Raw genomic sequence first — 21,807 nt, 5'->3', positions numbered from 1 at the left:
ATTACAAATGTGGATAACTTATAAAAATGTAAAAATAGAAGATAAGGGGTGGCACGAATGACCAAGTTCCACGAGGTCCTTTTTTTTTTTTTTTTTTTTTTTTTTTTTTTTTTTTTAAATTTAAATTTCCTGTAATGTTTATTTTTGGGAGCAGGGAGACTATGAGCAGGGGAGGGGCAGAGGAAGAGGGAGACACAATCTGAAGCAGGCTCTGGAGTCTGAGCTGTTGGCACAGAGCCTGATGATGTGGGACTTGAACTCATGAACCATGAGGTCATGACCTGAGTTGAAGTTGGACGTTTGACTGAGCCACCCAGGCACCCCTACCATGGAGTCTCTTTTTAAAAAGCCATTCTTGAGGGGTTCCGGAAGATGGCGGCGTAGGAGGGCGCGGGGCTCACACGCGTCCTGCCGATCACTTAGATTCCACCTACACCTGCCTAAAGAACCCAGAAAACCGCCAGAGGATTAGCAGAAGGGAGTCTCCGGAGTCAAGCGCAGACTAGAGGCCCACGGAAGAGGGTAGGAAGGGCGGCGAGGCGGTGCGCGCTCCACGGACTGGCGGGAGGGAGCCGGGGCGGAGGGGCGGCTCGCCGGCCAAGCAGAGCCCCCGAGTCTGGCTGGCAAAAGCGGAGGGACCGGACGGACTGTGTTCCGACAGCAAGCGCGACTTAGCGTCTGGGAGGTCATAAGTTAACAGCTCTGCTCGGAAAGCGGGAAGGCTGGAGGACAAAGGGAGGGAGAGCTGCTGAGCCCCCGGACGGCAGAGCTCAGCTTGGCAGGGAACAAAGGCGCCAGCGCCATCTCCCCCGCCCATCCCCCAGCCAAAATCCCAAAGGGAACCAGTTCCTGCCAGGGAACTTGCTCGCTCCGCGCAAACACCCAACTCTGTGCTTCTGCGGAGCCAAACCTCCGGCAGCGGATCTGACTCCCTCCCGCTGCCACAGGGCTCCTCCTGAAGTGGATCACCTAAGGAGAAGCGAGCTAAGCCTGCCCCTCCAGCCCCCGTGCACCTTGCCTACCCACCCCAGCTAATACGCCAGATCCCCAGCAACAGAAGCCTGGCAGTGTGCAAGTAGCCCAGACGGGACACGCCACCCCACAGTGAATCCCGCCCCTAGGAGAGGGGAAGAGAAGGCACACACCAGTCTGACTGTGGCCCCAGCTGGGGGCAGACATCGGGTCGGACTGCGGCCCCGCCCACTAACTCCAGTTATACACCACAGCACAGGGGAAGTGCACTGCAGGTCCTCACCATGCCAGGGACTCTCCAAAATGACCAAAGGGAAGAATTCCCCTCAGAAGAATCTCCAGGAAATAACAACAGCTAATGAACTGATCAAAAAGGATTTAAATAATATAACAGAAAGTGAATTTAGAATAATAGTCATAAAATTAATCGCTGGGCTTGAAAACAGTATACAGGACAGCAGAGAATCTCTTGCCACAAAGATCGAGGGACTAAGGAACAGTCACGAGGAGTTGAAAAACGCTTTAAACGAAATGCAAAACAAAATGGAAACGACAACAGCTTGGATTGAAGAGGCAGAGGAGAGAATAGGTGAACTAGAAGATAAAGTTATGGAGGAAGAGGAAGCTGAAAGAAAGAGATAAAAAAATCCAGGAGTATGAGGGGAAAATTAGAGAACTAAGTGATACACTAAAAAAAAATAATATATGCATAATTGGTATCCCAGAGGAGGAAGAGAGAGGGAAGGGTGCTGAAGGGGTACTTGAACAAATTATAGCTGAGAACTTCCCTGAACTGGGGAAGGAAAAAGGCATTGAAATCCAAGAGGCACAGAGAACTCCCTTCAGACGTAACTTGAATCGATCTTCTGCACGACATATCATAGTGAAACTGGCAAAATACAAGGATAAAGAGAAAATTCTGAAAGCAGCAAGGGATAAACATGCCCTCACATATAAAGGGAGACCTATAAGACTCGTGACTGATCTCTCCTTTGAAACTTGGCAGGCCAGAAAGGCTTGGCACGATATCTACAGTGTGCTAAACAGAAAAAATATGCAGCCGAGAATCCTTTATCCAGCAAGTCTGTCATTTAGAATAGAAGGAGAGATAAAGGTCTTCCCAAACAAACAAAAACTGAAGGAATTTGTCACCACGAAACCAGCCCTACAAGAGATCCTAAGGGGGATCCTGTGAGACAAAGTACCAGAGACATCACTACAAGCATAAAACATACAGACATCACAATGACTCTAAACCCATATCTTTCTATAATAACACTGAATGTAAATGGATTAAATGCACCAACTAAAAGACATAGGGTATCAGAATGGATAAAAAAACAAGACCCATCTATTTGCTGTCTACAAGAGACTCATTTTAGATCTGAGGACACCTTTAGATTGAGAGTGAGGGGATGGAGAACTATTTATCATGCTCCTGGAAGCCAAAAGAAAGCTGGAGTAGCCATACTTATATCAGACAAACTAGACTTTAAATTAAAGGCTGTAACAAGAGATGAAGAAGGGTATTATATAATAATCACAGGGTCTATCCACCAGGAAGAGCTAACTATTATAAATGTCTATGCGCCAAATACCCGAGCCTCCAGATATATAAAACAATTACTCATAAACATAAGCAACCTTATTGATAAGAATGTGGTCATTGCAGGGGACTTTAACACCCCACTTACAGAAATGGATAGATCATCTAGACACACAGTCAATAAAGAAACAAGGGCCCTGAATGATACATTGGATCAGATGGACTTGACAGATATATTTAGAACTCTGCATCCCAAAGCAACAGAATATACTTTCTTCTCGAGTGCACATGGAACATTCTCCAAGATAGATCATATACTGGGTCACAAAACAGCCCTTCATAAGTTTACAAGAATTGAAATTATACCATGCATACTTTCAGACCACAATGCTATGAAGCTTGAAATCAACCACAGGAAAAAGTCTGGAAAACCTCCAAAAGCATGGAGGTTAAAGAACACCCTACTAACGAATGAATGGGTCAACCAGGCAATTAGAGAAGAAATTAAAACATATATGGAAACAAACGAAAATGAAAATACAACAATCCAAACGCTTTGGGACGCAGCGAAGGCAGTCCTGAGAGGAAAATACATTGCAATCCAGGCCTATCTCAAGAAACAAGAAAAATCCCAAATACAAAATCTAACAGCACACCTAAAGGAAATAGAAGCAGAACAGCAAAGGCAGCCTAAACCCAGCAGAAGAAGAGAAATCATAAAGATCAGAGCAGAAATAAACAATATAGAATCTAAAAAAACTGTAGAGCAGATCAACGAAACCAAGAGTTGGGTTTTTGAAAAAATAAACAAAATTGACAAACCTCTAGCCAGGCTTCTCAAAAAGAAAAGGGAGATGACCCAAATAGATAAAATCATGAATGAAAATGGAATGATTACAACCAATCCCTCAGAGATACAAACAATTATCAGGGAATACTATGAAAAATTATATGCCAGCAAATTGGACAACCTGGAAGAAATGGACAAATTTCTAAACACCCACACTCTTCCAAAACTCAATCAGGAGGAAATAGAAAGCTTGAACAGACCCATAACCAGCGAAGAAATTGAATCGGTTATCAAAAATCTCCCAACAAATAAGAGTCCAGGACCAGATGGCTTCCCAGGGGAGTTCTACCAGACATTTAAAGCAGAGATAATACCTATCCTTCTCAAGCTATTCCAAGAAATAGAAAGGGAAGGAAAACTTCCAGACTCATTCTATGAAGCCAGTATTACTTTGATTCCTAAACCAGACAGAGACCCAGTAAAAAAAGAGAACTACAGGCCAATATCCCTGATGAATATGGATGCAAAAATTCTTAATAAGATACTAGCAAATCGAATTCAACAGCATATAAAAAGAATTATTCACCATGATCAAGTGGGATTCATTCCTGGGATGCAGGGCTGGTTCAACATTCGCAAATCGATCAACGTGATACATCACATTAACAAAAAAAAAGAGAAGAACCATATGATCCTGTCAATCGATGCAGAAAAGGCCTTTGACAAAATCCAGCACCCTTTCTTAATAAAAACGCTTGAGAAAGTCGGGATAGAAGGAACATACTTGAAGATCATAAAGGCCATTTATGAAAAGCCCACAGCTAACATCATCCTCAACGGGGAAAAACTGAGAGCTTTTTCCCTGAGATCAGGAACATGACAGGGATGCCCACTGTCACCGCTGCTGTTTAATATAGTGCTGGAAGTTCTAGCATCAGCAATCAGACAACAAAAGGAAATCAAAGGCATCAAAATTGGCAAAGATGAAGTCAAGCTTTCGCTTTTTGCAGATGACATGATATTATACATGGAAAATCCAATAGACTCCACCAAAAGTCTGCTAGAACTGATACATGAATTCAGCAAAGTTGCAGGATACAAAATCAATGTGCAGAAATCAGTTGCATTCTTATACACTAACAATGAAGCAACAGAAAGACAAATGAAGAAACTGATCCCATTCACAATTGCACCAAGAAGCATAAAATACCTAGGAATAAATCTAACCAAAGATGTAAAAGATCTGTATGCTGAAAACTATAGAAAGCTTATGCAGGTAATTGAAGAAGATATAAAGAAATGGAAAGACATTCCCTGCTCATGGATTGGAAGAATAAATATCGTCAAAATGTCAATACTACCCAAAGCTATGTACACATTCAATGCAATCCCAATCAAAATTGCACCAGCATTCTTCTCGAAACTAGAACAAGCAATCCTAAAATTCATATGGAACCACAAAAGGCCCCGAATAGCCAAAGTAATTTTGAAGAAGAAGACCAAAGCAGGAGGCATCACAATCCCAGACTTTAGCCTCTACTACAAAGCTGTCATCATCAAGACAGCATGGTATTGGCATAAAACAGACACATAGACCAATGGAATAGAATAGAAAGCCCAGAACTAGACCCACAAACGTATGGCCAACTCATCTTTGACAAAGCAGGAAAGAACATCCAATGGAAAAAAGAGTCTCTTTAACAAATGGTGCTGGGAGAACTGGACAGCAACATGCAGAAGGTTGAAACTAGACCACTTTCTCACACCATTCACAAAAATAAACTCAAAATGGATAAAGGACCTGAATGTGAGACAGGAAACCATCAAAACCTTAGAGGAGAAAGCAGGAAAAGACCTCTCTGACCTCAGCCGTAGCAATCTCTTACTCGGCACATCCCCAAAGGCAAGGGAATTAAAAGCAAAAGTGAATTACTGGGACCTTATGAAGATAAAAAGCTTCTGCACAGCAAAGGAAACAACCAACAAAACTAAAAGGCAACCAACGGAATGGGAAAAGATATTTGCAAATGACACATCGGACAAAGGGCTAGTATCCAAAATCTATAAAGAGCTCACCAAACTCCACACCCGAAAAACAAATAACCCAGTGAAGAAATGGGCAGAAAACATGAATAGACACTTCTCTAAAGAAGACATCCGGATGGCCAACAGGCACATGAAAAGATGTTCAATGTCGCTCCTTATCAGGGAAATACAAATCAAAACCACACTCAGATACCACCTCACGCCAGTCAGAGTGGCCAAAATGAAGAAATCAGGAGACTATAGATGCTGGAGAGGATGTGGAGAAACAGGAACCCTCTTGCACTGTTGGTGGGAATGCAAATTGGTGCAGCCGCTCTGGAAAGCAGTGTGGAGGTTCCTCAGAAAATTAAAAATAGACCTACCCTATGACCCAGCAATAGCACTGCTAGGAATTTATCCAAGGGATACAGGAGTACTGATGCATAGGGGCACCTGTACCCCAATGTTTATAGCGGCACTCTCCACAATAGCCAAATTATGGAAAGAGCCTAAATGTCCATCAACTGATGAATGGATAAAGAAATTGTGGTTTATATACACAATGGAATACTACGTGGCAATGAGAAAAAATGAAATATGGCCTTTTATAGCAACATGGATGGAACTGGAGAGTGTGATGCTAAGTGAAATAAGCCATACAGAGAAAGACAGATACCATATGGTTTCACTCTTATGTGGATCCTGAGAAACATAACAGAAACCCATGGGGGAGGGGAAGGAAAAAAAAAAAGAGGTTAGAGTGGGAGAGAGCCAAAGCATAAGAGACTGTTAAAAACTGAGAACAAACTGAGGGTTGATGGGGGGTGGGAGGGAGGGCAGGGTGGGTGATGGGTATTGAGGAGGGCACCTTTTGGGATGAGCACTGGGTGTTGTATGGAAACCAATTTGACAGTAAATTTCATATATTAAAAAAAAAAAGCCATTCTTATGTTTTACTACCATTACCTTTAATGATAACATGTGTGCTTCCCTTGCTAGATCATAGACTTGGGTTAAGGTGATGTCTTCATTTCTGTATCCACAACCCTCTGGCATGGTTCCCGACATAGCAGTAATTCTTTGTTGATTACTAAAAGAACAGAGCTATTGGGAATTCCTTGCTTAAAACTTTTTGCATGGTTAATGGTAGGAGATGTTTTAATCTAGTCTTGAAAACTGCATCCTGGTCTTTAAGCCCTGAAAAATAATAAACCAAATCTTAAAAAATAACTCAAGCTGTAGGAAATAGGACTTTCAATACTCTCTCAAATTTGGCCTGTACAAAAAGGACTGCAGATTGTTCCAGAGGGCTCCTTTCCAGTGCCACCTCCTACATCATGACCACAGTAAGCTCTTCAGCAAATGACAGAAGTTATCTTACTGCTGTTTGCCTTCCCTCTCAGCTGTCCTCACTTCTCATCTGTATCCTGATTTATTATCTGCAAAGGACTTTCACACCTTTATCCATTTAATGCTCACAGATATCCCGTGTGGTTTTATTATCTTCGTGTAATAGTCTAGGCCAGAGACTGATAAACTACAGCCTCAGGGCCGAAACTGGCGTCAGTTTGTTTTTATCAATAAAGTTTTATTGGGAGTGCAGCCACACAGTCTTAACTCAGGCTGCTATAACAATACCGTGGACTAGGTGGCTAAATTGCAAACGTTGATTTCTCACCCTTCTGGAGGCTGGGAAGTCCATGATGGAAGCACCGGCTGATTCAGTATTTGGTGAGGGCTCTCTTCCAGAGAGTGTGCTGTAATCTTTTCCTCTTAAGGACAGTGTGCTATAGTCCTTTCCTCTTAAGTCATAATGGGATTATTGTCCTCCTATCTAACCCTCGTGTGTTAACTCCCAAAGATCTTACCTCCTAAATACTATCACACTTGGGTTAGAGCTTCAACATGTAAATTCTGGAGAAACACAAACGTTCAGTTCATAGTACACACCCACTCATGTATATGTTGCCTATAGGTGCTTTTGGACTACGATGGAAGAGTTGTGTGTTTGCTAGGACCTTAAAAAAATCCTAAGAAACTTCTTAGCTGGTTCTTCAGAGAAAAGTTTGTTCATCTGATCCTCTAGAGCATAGGGATTTGGTGAAATGATCTGTACAGGTCGGGACTTAAGTAACCTTAAAAACTTAATTTTTTTTTTTTTTTTTTTTTTTTTTTTTTTTGGAGCGTGTGTGAACAGGGGAGGGGTGGAGAAGAGCAAATCCCAAGCAGGTGCATGCTGTGACAGCCTGGAGCTGTACTGGGGCTCGAATTCCTGGAACTATAAGATTATGACCTGAGCCAAAATCCAGTGTCTGAGGCTTACCCAACTGAGCCACTCAGGCACCCCTAAAAACAAGTCTTCTGATTGTAGTTTGTTATTTTTATTAGGAGCCATCTAAAAATGGGTAGCCATCTAAAAATGGGTAGGTTGAAAGTAGATTTCCAGAACTACAGTGTTCCTTTTGACTGAGTTGATTTATGCTACTGCCCACGTGCATTAGAAGTGGAGTTTATGGTGGTACCTGGGTGGCTCAGTTGGTTAAGCGTCTGTCTTCGGCTCAGGTTACTTCCCAATTTATGAGTTCAAGCCCCTCATTGGGCTCTCTGTCAGTGCCGAGTCTGCTTTGGATCATCTGTCCCCGTGTCTCTGCCACTCCTCTGCTAGTGTTTGTTCTCGTTCGTTCTCTCTCTCTCTCTCTCAAAACTAAAATTTCTTAGTGTGTTAGTACATGTCTTAAAGCCGTGTTGGCTGTGAAGAGCAGATCACAGCATTAAAGTGGGTTTTGGTAATTTGGGCATTTAACACACACTGGTTATTCACAGGTGGTTCACAAAATTCAGATACAAATATCTGAATAGCTATGTAATCATAAGCTACAAATTTAGGAGCTTAAACTAATAGTCATTTAATTGTACATCTTGATTTTGTGGTACAGGAATTTAGGCAGGGCTTTTAGAACCTGTTCTTTCCCATGTGGTATCTACAGAAGTCACTGGTTCCAGTGACCATGGGTTGGTGGATTGGCTGGATACACATAGCTGGAAACTTGCTGGGGATTGGTGGAAGGCTGGGCTTACCTAGAGCTGTGTCTGCTTAGAGTACCTACAGTTTCTCCAGAATGATAGCCTCAGAGTAGTCCAGACTCCTTATATGGCTTCTTAAAACTTCCATAGACCACAGAGGGTGTTCAAGAGAAAACAGCAGCTACCAATTTTTAAGATTTTTTTTTTTTTTAATTGGGGCACCTGGGTGGTTCAGTCAGGTAAGCATCAGACTCTTGATTTTTGGCTCAGGTTATGATCTCCCGGTTTGTGAGATCGAGCCCGCCATCAGGCTCTGTGCTGATAACATGGAGCCTGCTTGGGATTTTCTTTCTCCCTCTTTTTGCCCTTCCCCAACTTGCGCGTGCATGTGTATGCATGCTCTCTCCCTCCCTCTCACTCTTTCTCTCAAACACTTTTAAAAAATCTTAAATCTCTTTTACTGATGTATAATTGATAGGCAACATTAAGTTAGCTTCTGGAGTGCAACGTAATGGTTTGATATTGCAAAATGATCACAGTAAGTGTCTGCCAACATAGTTATTTTTTTATGATGAGCACTTGTAAGATTTACTTTTAGCAACTTTGAAGTGTAGACTATTAGTCTCCATGCTGTACATTGCATTCCTGTGACTTAAGTATAACTGGAAGTTTGTACCTTTCAATTTCCTTCATCCATTTTTCTCACCACTCTGCCTCTGGTATTCATCAATCTGTTCTCTGTATCAGCTAGTTTTAAGATTCTATGTGTAAGTGAGATCATAAGGTGTGTGTCTTTCTCTGACTAATTTCACTTAAGATAATGCCCTCAAGATTGATCAATGTTGTCTTAAAAGGTAAGCTTTTTTTTTTTTTAAATGGTTGCATAATATTGCATTGTGTATATATCGTAATTTCTTCATCTGTTGGAGAGCTAGGTTGTTTCCATGTTTTGGCTATCGTAAAGCTGCAACGAACGAAGGGGTGCAGACATCTGAGTCTCTTCATTTTCTTGATAGAGGTCTACAAGTGACATTGCAGGATCATTGTAGTTCTATTCATCTTTCAAAATTCAACTGTAATTGTTATGGCAGTTTCAACTATACAATATAGTGATTCAACAATTCTATGCATTACTCAGTGTTTGTCATAAGTATATTCTTAATCCCCTTCACCAATTTCATCCACACCTCTACCAATCTCTGGCAACCACCGGTTGGTTCTTTGTATTTGAGTCTGTTTTTTTCTTCTTGTTTTTCTTTGCTTGTTTTAAGCTCTATGTATGAGTGAAATCCTAAGGTATTTGTCTTTCTCTGACTTAATCACTTACTATACCCTCTAGATCCTTCCATGTTGCAAATGGCAAGATTTCATTTTTTTATGGCTGAGTATTCCATGGTGTATATACACTGCATCTTTTTTAATCCATTCATCTATTGATGAATTCATCTATTGATGGACACTTAAGTTGCTTCCATTCCTTGACTATCGTAAATAATGCTGCAGTAAACATAGAGGTCGTTTAAAATTAGTGTTTTCATATTCTTTGGGTAAATACCTGGTAGTGCAGTTATTTAGTGGTATGGTAATTCTATTTTTAACTTTTCAAGGAAACTCCATACTGTTTTCTTTTTTTTTTTTTTAAATATATGAAATTTACTGTCAAATTGGTTTCCATACAACACCCAGTGCTCATCCCAAAAGGTGCCCTCCTCAATACCCATCACCCACCCTGCCCTCCCTCCCACCCCCCATCAACCCTCAGTTTGTTCTCAGTTTTTAACAGTCTCTAATGCTTTGGCTCTCTCCCACTCTAACCTCTTTTTTTTTTTTTCCTTCCCCTCCCCCATGGGTTTCTGTTATGTTTCTCAGGATCCACATAAGAGTGAAACCATATGGTATCTGTCTTTCTCTGTATGGCTTATTTCACTTAGCATCACACTCTCCAGTTCCATCCATGTTGCTACAAAAGGCCATATTTCATTTTTTCTCATTGCCACGTAGTATTCCATTGTGTATATAAACCACAATTTCTTTATCCATTCATCAGTTGATGGACATTTAGGCTCTTTCCATAATTTGGCTATTGTGGAGAGTGCTGCTATAAACATTGGGGTACAGGTGCCCCTATGCATCAGTACTCCTGTATCCCTTGGATAAATTCCTAGCAGTGCTATTGCTGGGTCATAGGGTAGGTCTATTTTTAATTTTCTGAGGAACCTCCACACTGCTTTCCAGAGCGGCTGCACCAATTTGCATTCCCACCAACAGTGTAAGAGGGTTCCTGTTTCTCCACATCCTCTCCAGCATCTATAGTCTCCTGATTTCTTCATTTTGGCCACTCTGACTGGCGTGAGGTGGTATCTGAGTGTGGTTTTGATTTGTATTTCCCTGATAAGGAGCGACATTGAACATCTGTTCATGTGCCTGTTGGCCATCCGGATGTCTTCTTTAGAGAAGTGTCTATTCATGTTTTCTGCCCATTTCTTCACTGGGTTATTTGTTTTTCGGGTGTGGAGTTTGGTGAGCTCTTTATAGATTTTGGATACTAGCCCTTTGTCCGATGTGTCATTTGCAAATATCTTTTCCCATTCCGTTGGTTGCCTTTTAGTTTTGTTGGTTGTTTCCTTTGCTGTGCAGAAGCTTTTTATCTTCATAAGGTCCCAGTAATTCACTTTTGCTTTTAATTCCCTTGCCTTTGGGGATGTGCCGAGTAAGAGATTGCTACGGCTGAGGTCAGAGAGGTCTTTTCCTGCTTTCTCCTCTAAGGTTTTGATGGTTTCCTGTCTCACATTCAGGTCCTTTATCCATTTTGAGTTTATTTTTGTGAATGGTGTGAGAAAGTGGTCTAGTTTCAACCTTCTGCATGTTGCTGTCCAGTTCTCCCAGCACCATTTGTTAAAGAGACTGTCTTTTTTCCATTGGATGTTCTTTCCTGCTTTGTCAAAGATGAGTTGGCCATACGTTTGTGGGTCTAGTTCTGGGCTTTCTATTCTATTCCATTGGTCTATGTGTCTCCATACTGTTTTCTACAGTGGATATACCAGTTTACATTCCCACCGACAGTGCATAAGGGTTCTTTTTACTCCACATCCTCACCAACACTTGTTGCTTGTGTTTTTGATTTTGGTCATTTTGACAGGTGTGAAGTGATACCTCGTTGTGGTTTTGATTTGCATTTCCCTGATTAGTGGTGGTGAGCATCTTTTCATGTGCCTGTTGGCCATCTGTATGCTTTCTTTGGAGAAATGTCTGCTCATGTATTTTTGTCCATTTATAAATTGGATTATTTTGGGTGTGTGTTCAGCTGTGTAAACATCTATATTTTAGATATTAGCCCCTTATCAGGTACATCATTTGCACATATCTCCCATTCAGGTTGTCTTTTTTTTTTTTTTTTTTTTTTTTTTTTTTTTTTTTTTGTGTGTGTGTGTGGATGTTTTCCTTTGTTCAGAAGTTTTTTATTTTTGGATACTCTCAGTAGTTCAATTTTGCTTTTGTTTATCTTGCCAAAGGAGGCCTATCTAGAAAAATGTTTCTGTGGCTGATATTAAAGAGATTGCTATACATGTTTTCTCCTAGGAATCTTCTGTTTTCAGGTGTCATGTTTAGGTCGTTAATCCACATTGAGTTTATTTTTGTACGTGGTGTAATGAAAGGGGTCTACTTCTATTCTTTTGCGTGTAGCCGTCCAGTTTTTCCAGCATCGTTTGTTGAGACTTTCCCATTATATATATCCTTGCCACTTTTGTTGTAGGTGAATTGGCCACAATGTGGCATAACATGGGTTTATTTCTGGACTCTTCTATTGATCTACAGGTCTGTTTTTGTGCCGGTATCATACTGTTATGATTACTTACAGCTGTGTAGTATAGTTTGGAATCTGGGATTGTGATACCACAGTTTTTTTTTTTTTAATTTTTTTAATGTTTGTTTATTTTTGAGACAGAGACAGAGCATGAATGGGGGAGGGGCAGAGAGAGAGGGAGACACAGAATCGGAAGCAGGCTCCAGGCTCTGAGCCATCAGCCCAGAGCCCGATGCGGGGCTCGAACTCACGAACCGTGAGATCGTGACCTGAGCTGAAGTCGGACGCTCAACTGACTGAGCCACCCAGGCGCCCCGATACCTCAGTTTTTCAAGAGGGCTTTGCCTATTCAGGGTCTTCTGTGGTTCCAAACTAATTTTAAGATTATTCTAGTTCTGTGAAAAACGCTGTTGGTATTTTGATAGGGATTGCATTAAATCTTTAAGTAATGTGGACATTTTAACAACATTGGTTCTCCCAATTGATGAGCACGGGATATCTTTCCACTTGTGCCGTGTAGTGTTTTATAGTTTTCAGAGTACCTGTCTTTCACCTCTTTGATCAAGTTTATCCCTAGGTATTTTATTACTCTTGGTGCAATAGTACATGGATTAATTTCTCCTTCTAGTTAATCATTAAGTGTAGAAAAATGCAATGGATTTCTGATTTTTTTTTTTTTCTATCCTATGACCTTACTGTATTCACTTATCAGTTCAAGTAGTCTTTTGGTGAAATTCTTAGGGTTTTCCATATATAGTATTCTGTCATCTGCAAATAGTGGAAGTTCTTTCGTATCACATTGGATGCCTTTTCTTATCTGATTTTTGTGGCTAGGACTTTCAGTATTACGTTGAATAAAAGTGGTGAGAGTGAACATCTTTGTCTTGTTCCTGACCTTCGTGGAAAAGTTCTCAGTTTTTTCCCATTGAGTATGTCAGCTGTGGGTTCTTCATATATGGCCTTTATTATATTGAGGTATGTTCCCTTTAAACCTACTTAGGTTGAGGTTTTTTATCGTGAATGGCTGTCCTACTTGGTCAAATGCTTTTCCTACACCTATTGAAATGATCATATGGTTCTTCTGTTAATATATCATGTCGGTTTGTAAATAATGAACCACACTTGCATCTCTGAATAAGCCCTATTTGATTGTGGTGAACGATTTTTTTAAAAATGTATTGTTGGATTTGGTCTGCTAATACTTTGAGGATTTTTATGTGTATGTTCATCAGATATTTTCTTGTAGTTCTTTTTTTCCATAGGGAATTGACCAGGTTTTGGTATCAGGGTAATGCTGAACTCAGAACGCATATGGAATCTTTCCTTCCTCCTCTGTTTTTTCTGGGATGGCTTGAGAATAGGTACAGACTCCTCTTTAAATGTCTAATAGAATTCATATATGAAGATGCCTGGTCTTGGAATTGTTGGGAATTTGATTATTGATTCAATTTCATTGCTGGTAATTGGTCTGCTCAAATTTTTTTTTTTCCTGATTAAGTTTGGGAAGGTTAAGTTTCTGGAAATTTATCCATTTCTTCCAGGTTGTCTAATTTGTTGGCATGTAACTTTTCATAATGTTATCTAATAATTCTTCGTATTTATGTGGTCTTGGTTATTTCTTTGCCTCCTCCCCCCTTCTTCCAGCGCAAGGGAATGGGGGTGGAGGTGTAGAGAGAATCTGAAGCAGGCTCCATGTTCAGCATGGAAGGGGATGGGGGTTTGTTCCATTGACCCTGGGATCATGAGCTGATATCAAGAGCTGGATGCTCAACCAACTGAGCTACCCGTCTCCTCTTTGATTTCTGATTTTGAGGCTTCTGTGTGTTGTGTGGTGGTGGTTGGGTGGGGGGAGGGGGGGTGTTGGTGGAGGTTTTTTTTTTTTTTTTTTTTTTTTCCTGGCTAAAGGTCTACCAAATTTGTTTTCTATAAAGAATCAGCTCCTGGTTTCATTGGTCTGTTTTATTGTTTTTAGTCTCCATTTCATTTTTGCTCTAATCTTTATCATTTCCTTCTTTCTACTGGCATTTTTTATCCCCCCTAGCTTCTTTAGGTGTAAGGTTAGGTGGTTTGAGACTTTTCTTCCCTGTGGTAGGCCTGTATTAAAACTTCCCTCTTGGAACAGCTTTTGCTGCATCCCAAAGATCTTGGATAGTTCTGTTTTCATTTTCATTGGTTTGTGTAACTTTTGATTTCCTCTTTCATTCCTTTGTTGACCCGTTTATCATTTAGTAGCATGTTATTTAACCTCCGTGTATTTGTGTTCTCTCCAGACTTGTTTTCTAGTTTCATAGCGTTGTAGTTGAAAAGATGTAGGATCTGATTTTAGTCTCGTTGAATTTGTTGAGAATTGTTTTGTGGGCTAATAAGTGATCTGTTTTGGAGACTGTTTCATGTGTTCTTGAAAAGAATGTGTATTCCACTGTTATTGGATGGAATGTTCTGAATATATCTATTAGATTTATCTGGTCCAGTGTGTCATTCAAAGCCACTGTTCCCTTGTTGATTTTCTGTTTGGATGATCTGCCCATCAATGTAAGTGGGGGTATTCAAGCCCCCTATTGTATTGTTGATTACTTTTTTTCTTAAGGATTAACTGTTTTATGTATTTGGGTGCCTCAATGTTGGGTGCATAAATACTTATAATTGCTAATATATTGTTGGATTGTTCCCTTTAGGATTATAGTGTCCTTCTTTGTCATTTGTTACAGTCTTTATTTTAGTCTGTTTTGTCAGATACAAGGATTGCTACCCCAACTTTTTTTTACTTCTATTCACATGATGAATGTTTTTCCACCCCTTCATTTTAATCTGCATGTGTCCTTACGTCAGAAGTGTCTTGTAAGCAGCAGCATGTAGATGGGTCTTATTTATTTATTTATTTATTTTATCCAGTCTTTTGGGGCATTGGGTGCATTTACATTCATTTTTAATTTATTTTATTTTTTACTTTTTTTACTTTTATTTTTTTAAATTTACATCCAAAATAGTTAGCATATAAGTGCAACAATGATTTCAGGAGTAGATTCCTTAATGCCCCTTACCCATTTAGCCCACACCCCCTCCAGTAACCCTCAGTTTGTTCTCCATATTTGAGTCTCTTATGCTTTGTCCCCCTTCCTGTTTTTATATTTTTGTTTCCCTTCCCTTATGTTCATCGGTTTTGCCTCTTAAAGTCCTCATATGAGTGAAGTCATATGGTGTTTGTCTTTAACTGACTAATTTTACTTAGCGTAATACTCCAGTTGCATCCACATAGTTGCAAGTGGCAAGATTTCATTCTTTTTGATTGCTGAGTAATATTCCATTGTATATATATACCACATCTTTATCCATTCATCCATTGATGGACATTTGGGCTCTTTCCATATTTTGGCTATTATTGATAGTGCTGTTATAAACCTGTGGGTGCATGTGTCCCTTTGAAACAGCACACCTGTATCCCTTGGATAAATGCCTGGTAGTGCAATTGCTGGGTTGTAGGGTAGTTCTATTTTTAGCTTTTTGAGGAACCTCCATACTGTCTTCCAGAGTGCCTGCACCAGTTTGCATTCCCACCAGCAGTGCAAAAGAGATCTTTTCTCTGCATCCTCGCCAACATTTGTTGTTGCCTGAGTTGTTAATGTCAGCCATTCTGACAGGTGTGAGGTGGTTATCTCATTTTGGTTTTGATTTGTAGTTCCTGGGTGATGAGTGATGAGCATTTTTTCATGTGTCGGTTGGCCATCCAGATGTCTTCTTTGGAGAAGACTATTCATGTATTTTGCCCATTTCTTCACTGGATTATTTGTTTTTTGGATGTTGAGTTTGGTAGGTTCTCTATAGATTTTTGGATACTACCCCTTTTATCTGCTATGTCGTTTACAGATATTTTCTCCCATTCTGTTGGTTGCCTTTTAGTTTTGCTAATTGTTTCCTTTGCTGTTCAGAAGGTTTTTATTTTGATGAGGTCCCAGTAGTTCATTTTTGCTTTTGTTTCCCTTGCCTCCAGAGACACGTTGAGTAAGAAGTTGCTGCAGCCAAGATCAAAGAGGTTTTTGCCTGCTTTCTCCTCAAGGATTTTGATGGCTTCCTGTCTTACATTGAGGTCTTTCATCCATTTTGAATTTATTTTTGTGTATGGTGTAAGAAAGTGGTCCAGGTTGATTCTTCATGTTGCTTTCCAGTTTTTCTCAGCCCCACTTGCTGAAGACACTGTCCTTATTCCATTGGATATTCTTTCCTGCTTTGTCAAAGATTAGTTGGCCATACATTTGTGGGTCCATTTCTGGGTTCTCTATTCTGTGCCATTGATCTGAGTGTCTGCTCTTGTGCCAGTACCATACTGTCTGGATAACAGCTTTGTAATATAGCTTGAAGTCTGGGATTGTGATGCCTCCTGCTTTGGGTTTCTTTTTCAAGATTGCTTTGGCTATTTGGGGTCTTTTCCGGTTTCATACACATTTTAGGATTGTTTGTTCTAGCTCTGAAGAATGTTGGTGTTTTGATAGGGATTGCATTGAATATGTAGATTGCTTTGGATAGTATTGACATTTTAACAATATTCTTCCTATCCAGGAGCATGGAATCTTTTTCCATTTTTTGTCATCTTCAATTTCTTTCATAAGCTTTCTATAGTTTTCAGTGTATAGATTTTTCACCTCTTTGGTTAGATTTATTACTAGGTATTATGGTTTTTTCCATAAATGGAATTGATTCCTTGATTTTTTTTTTTTTTTTTTTTCTGTTGCTTCATTGTTGGTATATAGGAATACGACCCATTTCTGTGTATTGATTTTATATCCTGCCACTTTGCTGAATATATGAATGAGTTCTAGCAGTTTTTTGGTGGAATCTTTAGGGCTTTCCATATAGAGTATCATCTGCGAAGAGTGAAAGTTTGACCTCCTCCTGGCCAATTTGGATGCCTTTTATTTCTTTGTGTTATCTGATTGCTGACGCTAAGACTTCCAATACTATGTTGAGTAACAGTGGTGAGAGTAGACATCCCTGTCTTGTTCCTGACCTTAGGGGGAAAGCTCTCAGTTTTTCCCCATTGAGGGATGATATTAGCCTTGGGTCATTGATAGTATGGCTTTTATGATCTCAAGGTATAATCCTTCTATCCCTACTTTCTTGAGGGTTTTTAATCAAGAAAGGATGCCATGTTTTGTCAAATGCTTTCTCTGCATCTATTGAGAGGATCCTATGGTTCTTGTCCTTTCTTTTATTGATGTGATGAATCACGTTAATTGTCTTTGCAGATATTGAACCAGCCCTGCATCCCAGGTATAAATCCCACTTGGTCGTGGTGAATAATTTTTTTAATGTATTGTTGGAGCCAGTTGGCTAATATCTTGAGGATTTTTGCATCCATGTTCATCAGGGAAATTGATCTATAGTTCTCCTTTTTAGTGCCGTTTCTGTCTGGTTTTGGAATCAAGGTAATGCTGGCTTCATAGAAAGAGTTTGGAAGTTTTCCTTCCCTTTCTATTTTTTGGAACAGTTTCAAGAGAATAGGTGTTAACTTTAAATGTTTGGTAGAATTCCCCTGGAAAGCCATCTGGCTCTGGACTCTTGTTTTTTGGGAGATTTTTTATTACTAATTTGATTTCCTTACTGGTTATGGATCTGTTCAAATTTTCTGCTTCTTCCTGTTTCAGTTTTGGTAGTGTATATGTTTCTAGGAATTCGTCCATTTCTCCCACATTGCCCATTTTATTGGCATAAAATTGCTCATAATTTTCTCATTTTTATTTCTGGTGTCTTGGTTGTGATCTCTTCCATTCTTAATTTTATTTGGGTCCTTTCCTTTTCCTTTTTGATCAAACTGGCTAGGGGGTTATTAGTTTTGTTAATTCTTTCAAAGAATCAGCTTCTGGTTTCATTGATCTGTTTTTTGTTATTGTTTTTGTTTTTTTTTTTTTTTGGTTTTGATAGCATTAATTTCTGCTCTAATATTATTTCCGGTCTCCTGGTTTGGGGTTTTATTTGCTGTTCTTTTTACAGCTCCTTAAGGTGTAAGGTTAGGTTGTTTATCTGAGATCTTTCTTCCTTCTTTAGGAAGGCCTGGATTGCTATATACTTTCGTCTTATGACTGCCTTTGCTGCGTCCCAGAGGTTTTGGGTTGTGGTGTTATTTTCATTGACTTCCATATACATTTAAATTTCCTCTTTAACTGCTTGGTTAGCCCATTCATTCTTTAGAAGGATAGTCTTCAGTCTCCAAGTATTTACCCTTCCACATTTTTTCTTGTGGTTGATTTTGAGTTTCATAGCGTTGTGGTCTGAAAATGTTCACGGTATGATCTCAATCTTTTTGTACTTGCTGAGGGTTGATTTGTGTCCCAGTACGTGGTCTATTCTGGAGAACGTTCCATGTGCACTAGAGAACGTATATTCTGCTTTGGGATGAAATGTTCCGAATATACTTGTTAAGTCCATCTGGTCCAGTGTGTCACTCAAAGCCATTGTTTCCTAGTTGATTTTTTTTTTTTTTTTGATTAGCTCTGTCCATTGCTGTGAGTGGGGTGTTGAAGTCTCCTATTATGGTATTACTATCAATGAGTTTCTTTTTTTTTTAATTTAACTTTATTTTTTATTTTTTAAAATTTACATCCAAATTAGTATCTAGTGAAGCAATGATTTCAGGAGTAGATTCCTTAATGCCTCTTACCCATTTAGCCCATTCCCCCTCCCACAACCCCTCCAGCAACCCTCAGTTCTCTTCTGTTTTGTCTCCCTCCCTGTTTCTATATTTTTGTTTCCCTTCCCTTATGTTCATCTGTTTTGTCTCTTAAAGTCCTCATGAGTGAAGTCATGATTTTGGTCTTTCTCTAATTTCAGTTAGCATAATACCCTCCAGTTCCATCCACATAGTTGCAAATGGAAAGATTTCATTCTTATTGATTGCAGAGTAATACTCCATTGTGTATATATACCACGTTTTCTTTATGCATTCATCCATCGATGGACATTTGGGCTCTTTCCATACTTTGGCTGTTGTTGACTATCAATGAGTTTGTGATTAATTTATATATTTGGGTGCTTCCACATTTGGTGCATAAATGTTTACAGTTCTTAGGTCTTCTTGGGGGATAGACGCCTTAGTTATGATATAATGCCCTTCTGAATCTCTTGATACAGTCTTTATTTTAAAGTCTAGATTGTCTGTTGTAAGTATGGCTACTCTGGTTTTCTTTTCTTGACCATTAGCATGACAGATGGTTCTCCATCCCCTTACTTTCAATTTGAAGGTGTATTTAGGTCTACAGTGGGTCTCTTGTAAACAGCATATAGGTAGATATTGTTTTCTTACCCATTCTGTTACCCTATGTCTTTTGATTGGAGCACTGAGTCCATTGATGTTTAGAGTGAGTACTGAAAGATATGAATTTATTGCCAGTATGTTGCTTGTAGGGTACATTTACATTCAAACTAGTTATTGATAAGTATGTACTTCTGTTTTGTTGCTTGTTTTGTGGTGGTTTTGTAGTTTTTCTGTCCTTCCATTGTGATTTGATGGCTTTCTTTAGGGATATGCTTGGATTTCGTACTTCAGTTTTTTGTATATCACCAATTTCTGATTTGTGGTTACCGTTAGGTTTATATATAACATCCTATGCATGTAACAGTCTATATTAAGTTGATGGTTAAGTATGAACCTGTTCTAAAAGCACTACATTTTTTATCCTTTCCCCTACCCCCAGTCTCCAGCTTGTTTTATGTGTATAATGTCACACTGTTAATTTGTGAATTCCTTGACTTAATTTTTAAAATTTTACTTATTTTGAGGGGAAAAGGGGCAGAGAGCGAGGGGGAAGAGAATCCCAAGCAGGCTCTACACTGTTAGTGCAGAGCCGAATGTGGGGCTTGAACTCCCAAACCATGAGATCTTGACCTGAGCCAATATCAAGAGTCAGATGCTTAACCAACTGAGCTACCTAGGCCCCCCTTGACTGATTTTTTTTTTTTCCAATGTCTAGTTGACTTTAATACTCTTGTTCATTAACTCCCATACTGTTTTTGTAAGTGCTTAATCTTTTTTTTGTGTTTTATCTGTGAAATTTTTTCCTTTCCAAATTTTCCTCTGATAATGACTTTTTCTTTCCACTCCAAGAATTCCCTTTAATGTTTCCTGTAAGGCTAGTTTAGTGGTGGTGTAGTGGCCTTGTGAAGAAGAGGTCCTATAGTGCCCTGTAATGCCATGTTCCCCTGTTCATCAGAATCAGGTGCTTCAGGGGTGTCTATGTGTTACATGCTCCCTACTATTGTAGTTGTGCTGCATTCGCTTTCAGTCCAGTCAGCTGCAATGGCCCACTTTGCCCATTGTGGGCAAGGTTTGGTCCCTGTAATGTTAAAGGGCCAGTATAAGGCTGCCTTGGCCTTGTAGTTGGGTCAGACAAGATGCCTGTCCTTGGCCTGGTTGCTGGAACCTTGGTCAAATGGAACTGTAGGGCATTCTCCCTGTGTTGCCCCTTGAGAGGCTTTTGTTGGTGCATGGCACTGGCAGATCAGATGTCTGTCCCCAGCCTATGGCTGGGGCTGTGGTCACACTGGTGTGTGGTTATTTTCCTCTCTCTAGGGCAAGTGTCCCTTTGGAGTGGTGCTGGTCACTGTCAAGGCTGCTTGAAGGATGAGATGTGTCAGGCATTGTTTTGGAGGGATTCCTGCTGAGTGGGGCTGGTAGGATGGGGCAGGGAGTACTGTTAGCAAGCTATATTGAGTGTTAGCATTGATTCCACAGGTGTCTGGCTGTTTAGCCTGTGGGTACTGGGGAGAAAAATGCTGCCCAACAGCTCTTTTCTTCTTAGAGAAGTCTCTTAAAGATACTTGCTCCCCCAGCACATATTCTGAGATTAGTGAATAAATCTTTCATATCCAGGTGCTTTCAAACTGCTCTTTCTGTACTGTATCTCAGCAGGGTTATGCTGGCCCTTTAAGGGTGGGGAATCGGTTTTCTTTTACCCTCTGGCTCGCCCAGAGCCACGCCCACTGATCTTAAAATTTTCCTGTGTTAAGCCCCGATGTTGAAAAACTTGTGAAGTTAAGATCCTCTGATTTTCATGTTTTGGGGACTTGTTTTCCCCCTGCAGATCCTCCATGGCTGGGGTCTGTTCCTCTCTGTTCTCTGTGCTTGTGATACCCCTCATGGTTGTGGTCTTGTCAGGAGTTTGGTTCCTGACCAGGTCTCCGTCCCTTCTACCATTTTCCATGTGGCCTTCTCTCAACAATTTAACTGTAGAGTCTGTTCTGCTAGTCAGTCTTAGGGTTTTCTGGGTTAGTTGTACTGATGGGACTGTTCTCTAGGTGTACCGTGGAAAGAGGAGAGCTTAGGGTTTTCATACTCCACTATCTTCCCAGACCAATCTATTTTTAAGTTTTTGAGAAAACTTCATACTGTTTTCCATAGTGCCTGTACTCCAACAGTGCATAAAGGTTTTCATCACATTCTTGCCAACACTTGTTTGTCTTTTTGATACTAGCCATTCTAACAGGTGAGGTGAACTCTTGTGGTTTTTATTTGCATTTCCCTGATAAGTGATGTTAGCATCTTTTTGTGTATCCGTTGGCTATATGGATGTTGTCTTTGGAAAAATGTCTGTCCTGATCCTCTGCTGTTTTTTTTTCTCTATTCAATTGTAGGAGTTCTTTATATATCTTGGATAT

The sequence above is a fragment of the Panthera pardus genome, unplaced genomic scaffold, assembly GCF_024362965.1.
Source record: "Panthera pardus isolate Hobbes unplaced genomic scaffold, ASM2436296v1 HiC_scaffold_22, whole genome shotgun sequence".
NCBI lineage: Eukaryota > Metazoa > Chordata > Mammalia > Carnivora > Felidae > Panthera > Panthera pardus.
The sequence above is the reverse complement of the archived record's forward strand: the minus strand, read 5'-3'. Positions refer to the sequence as shown.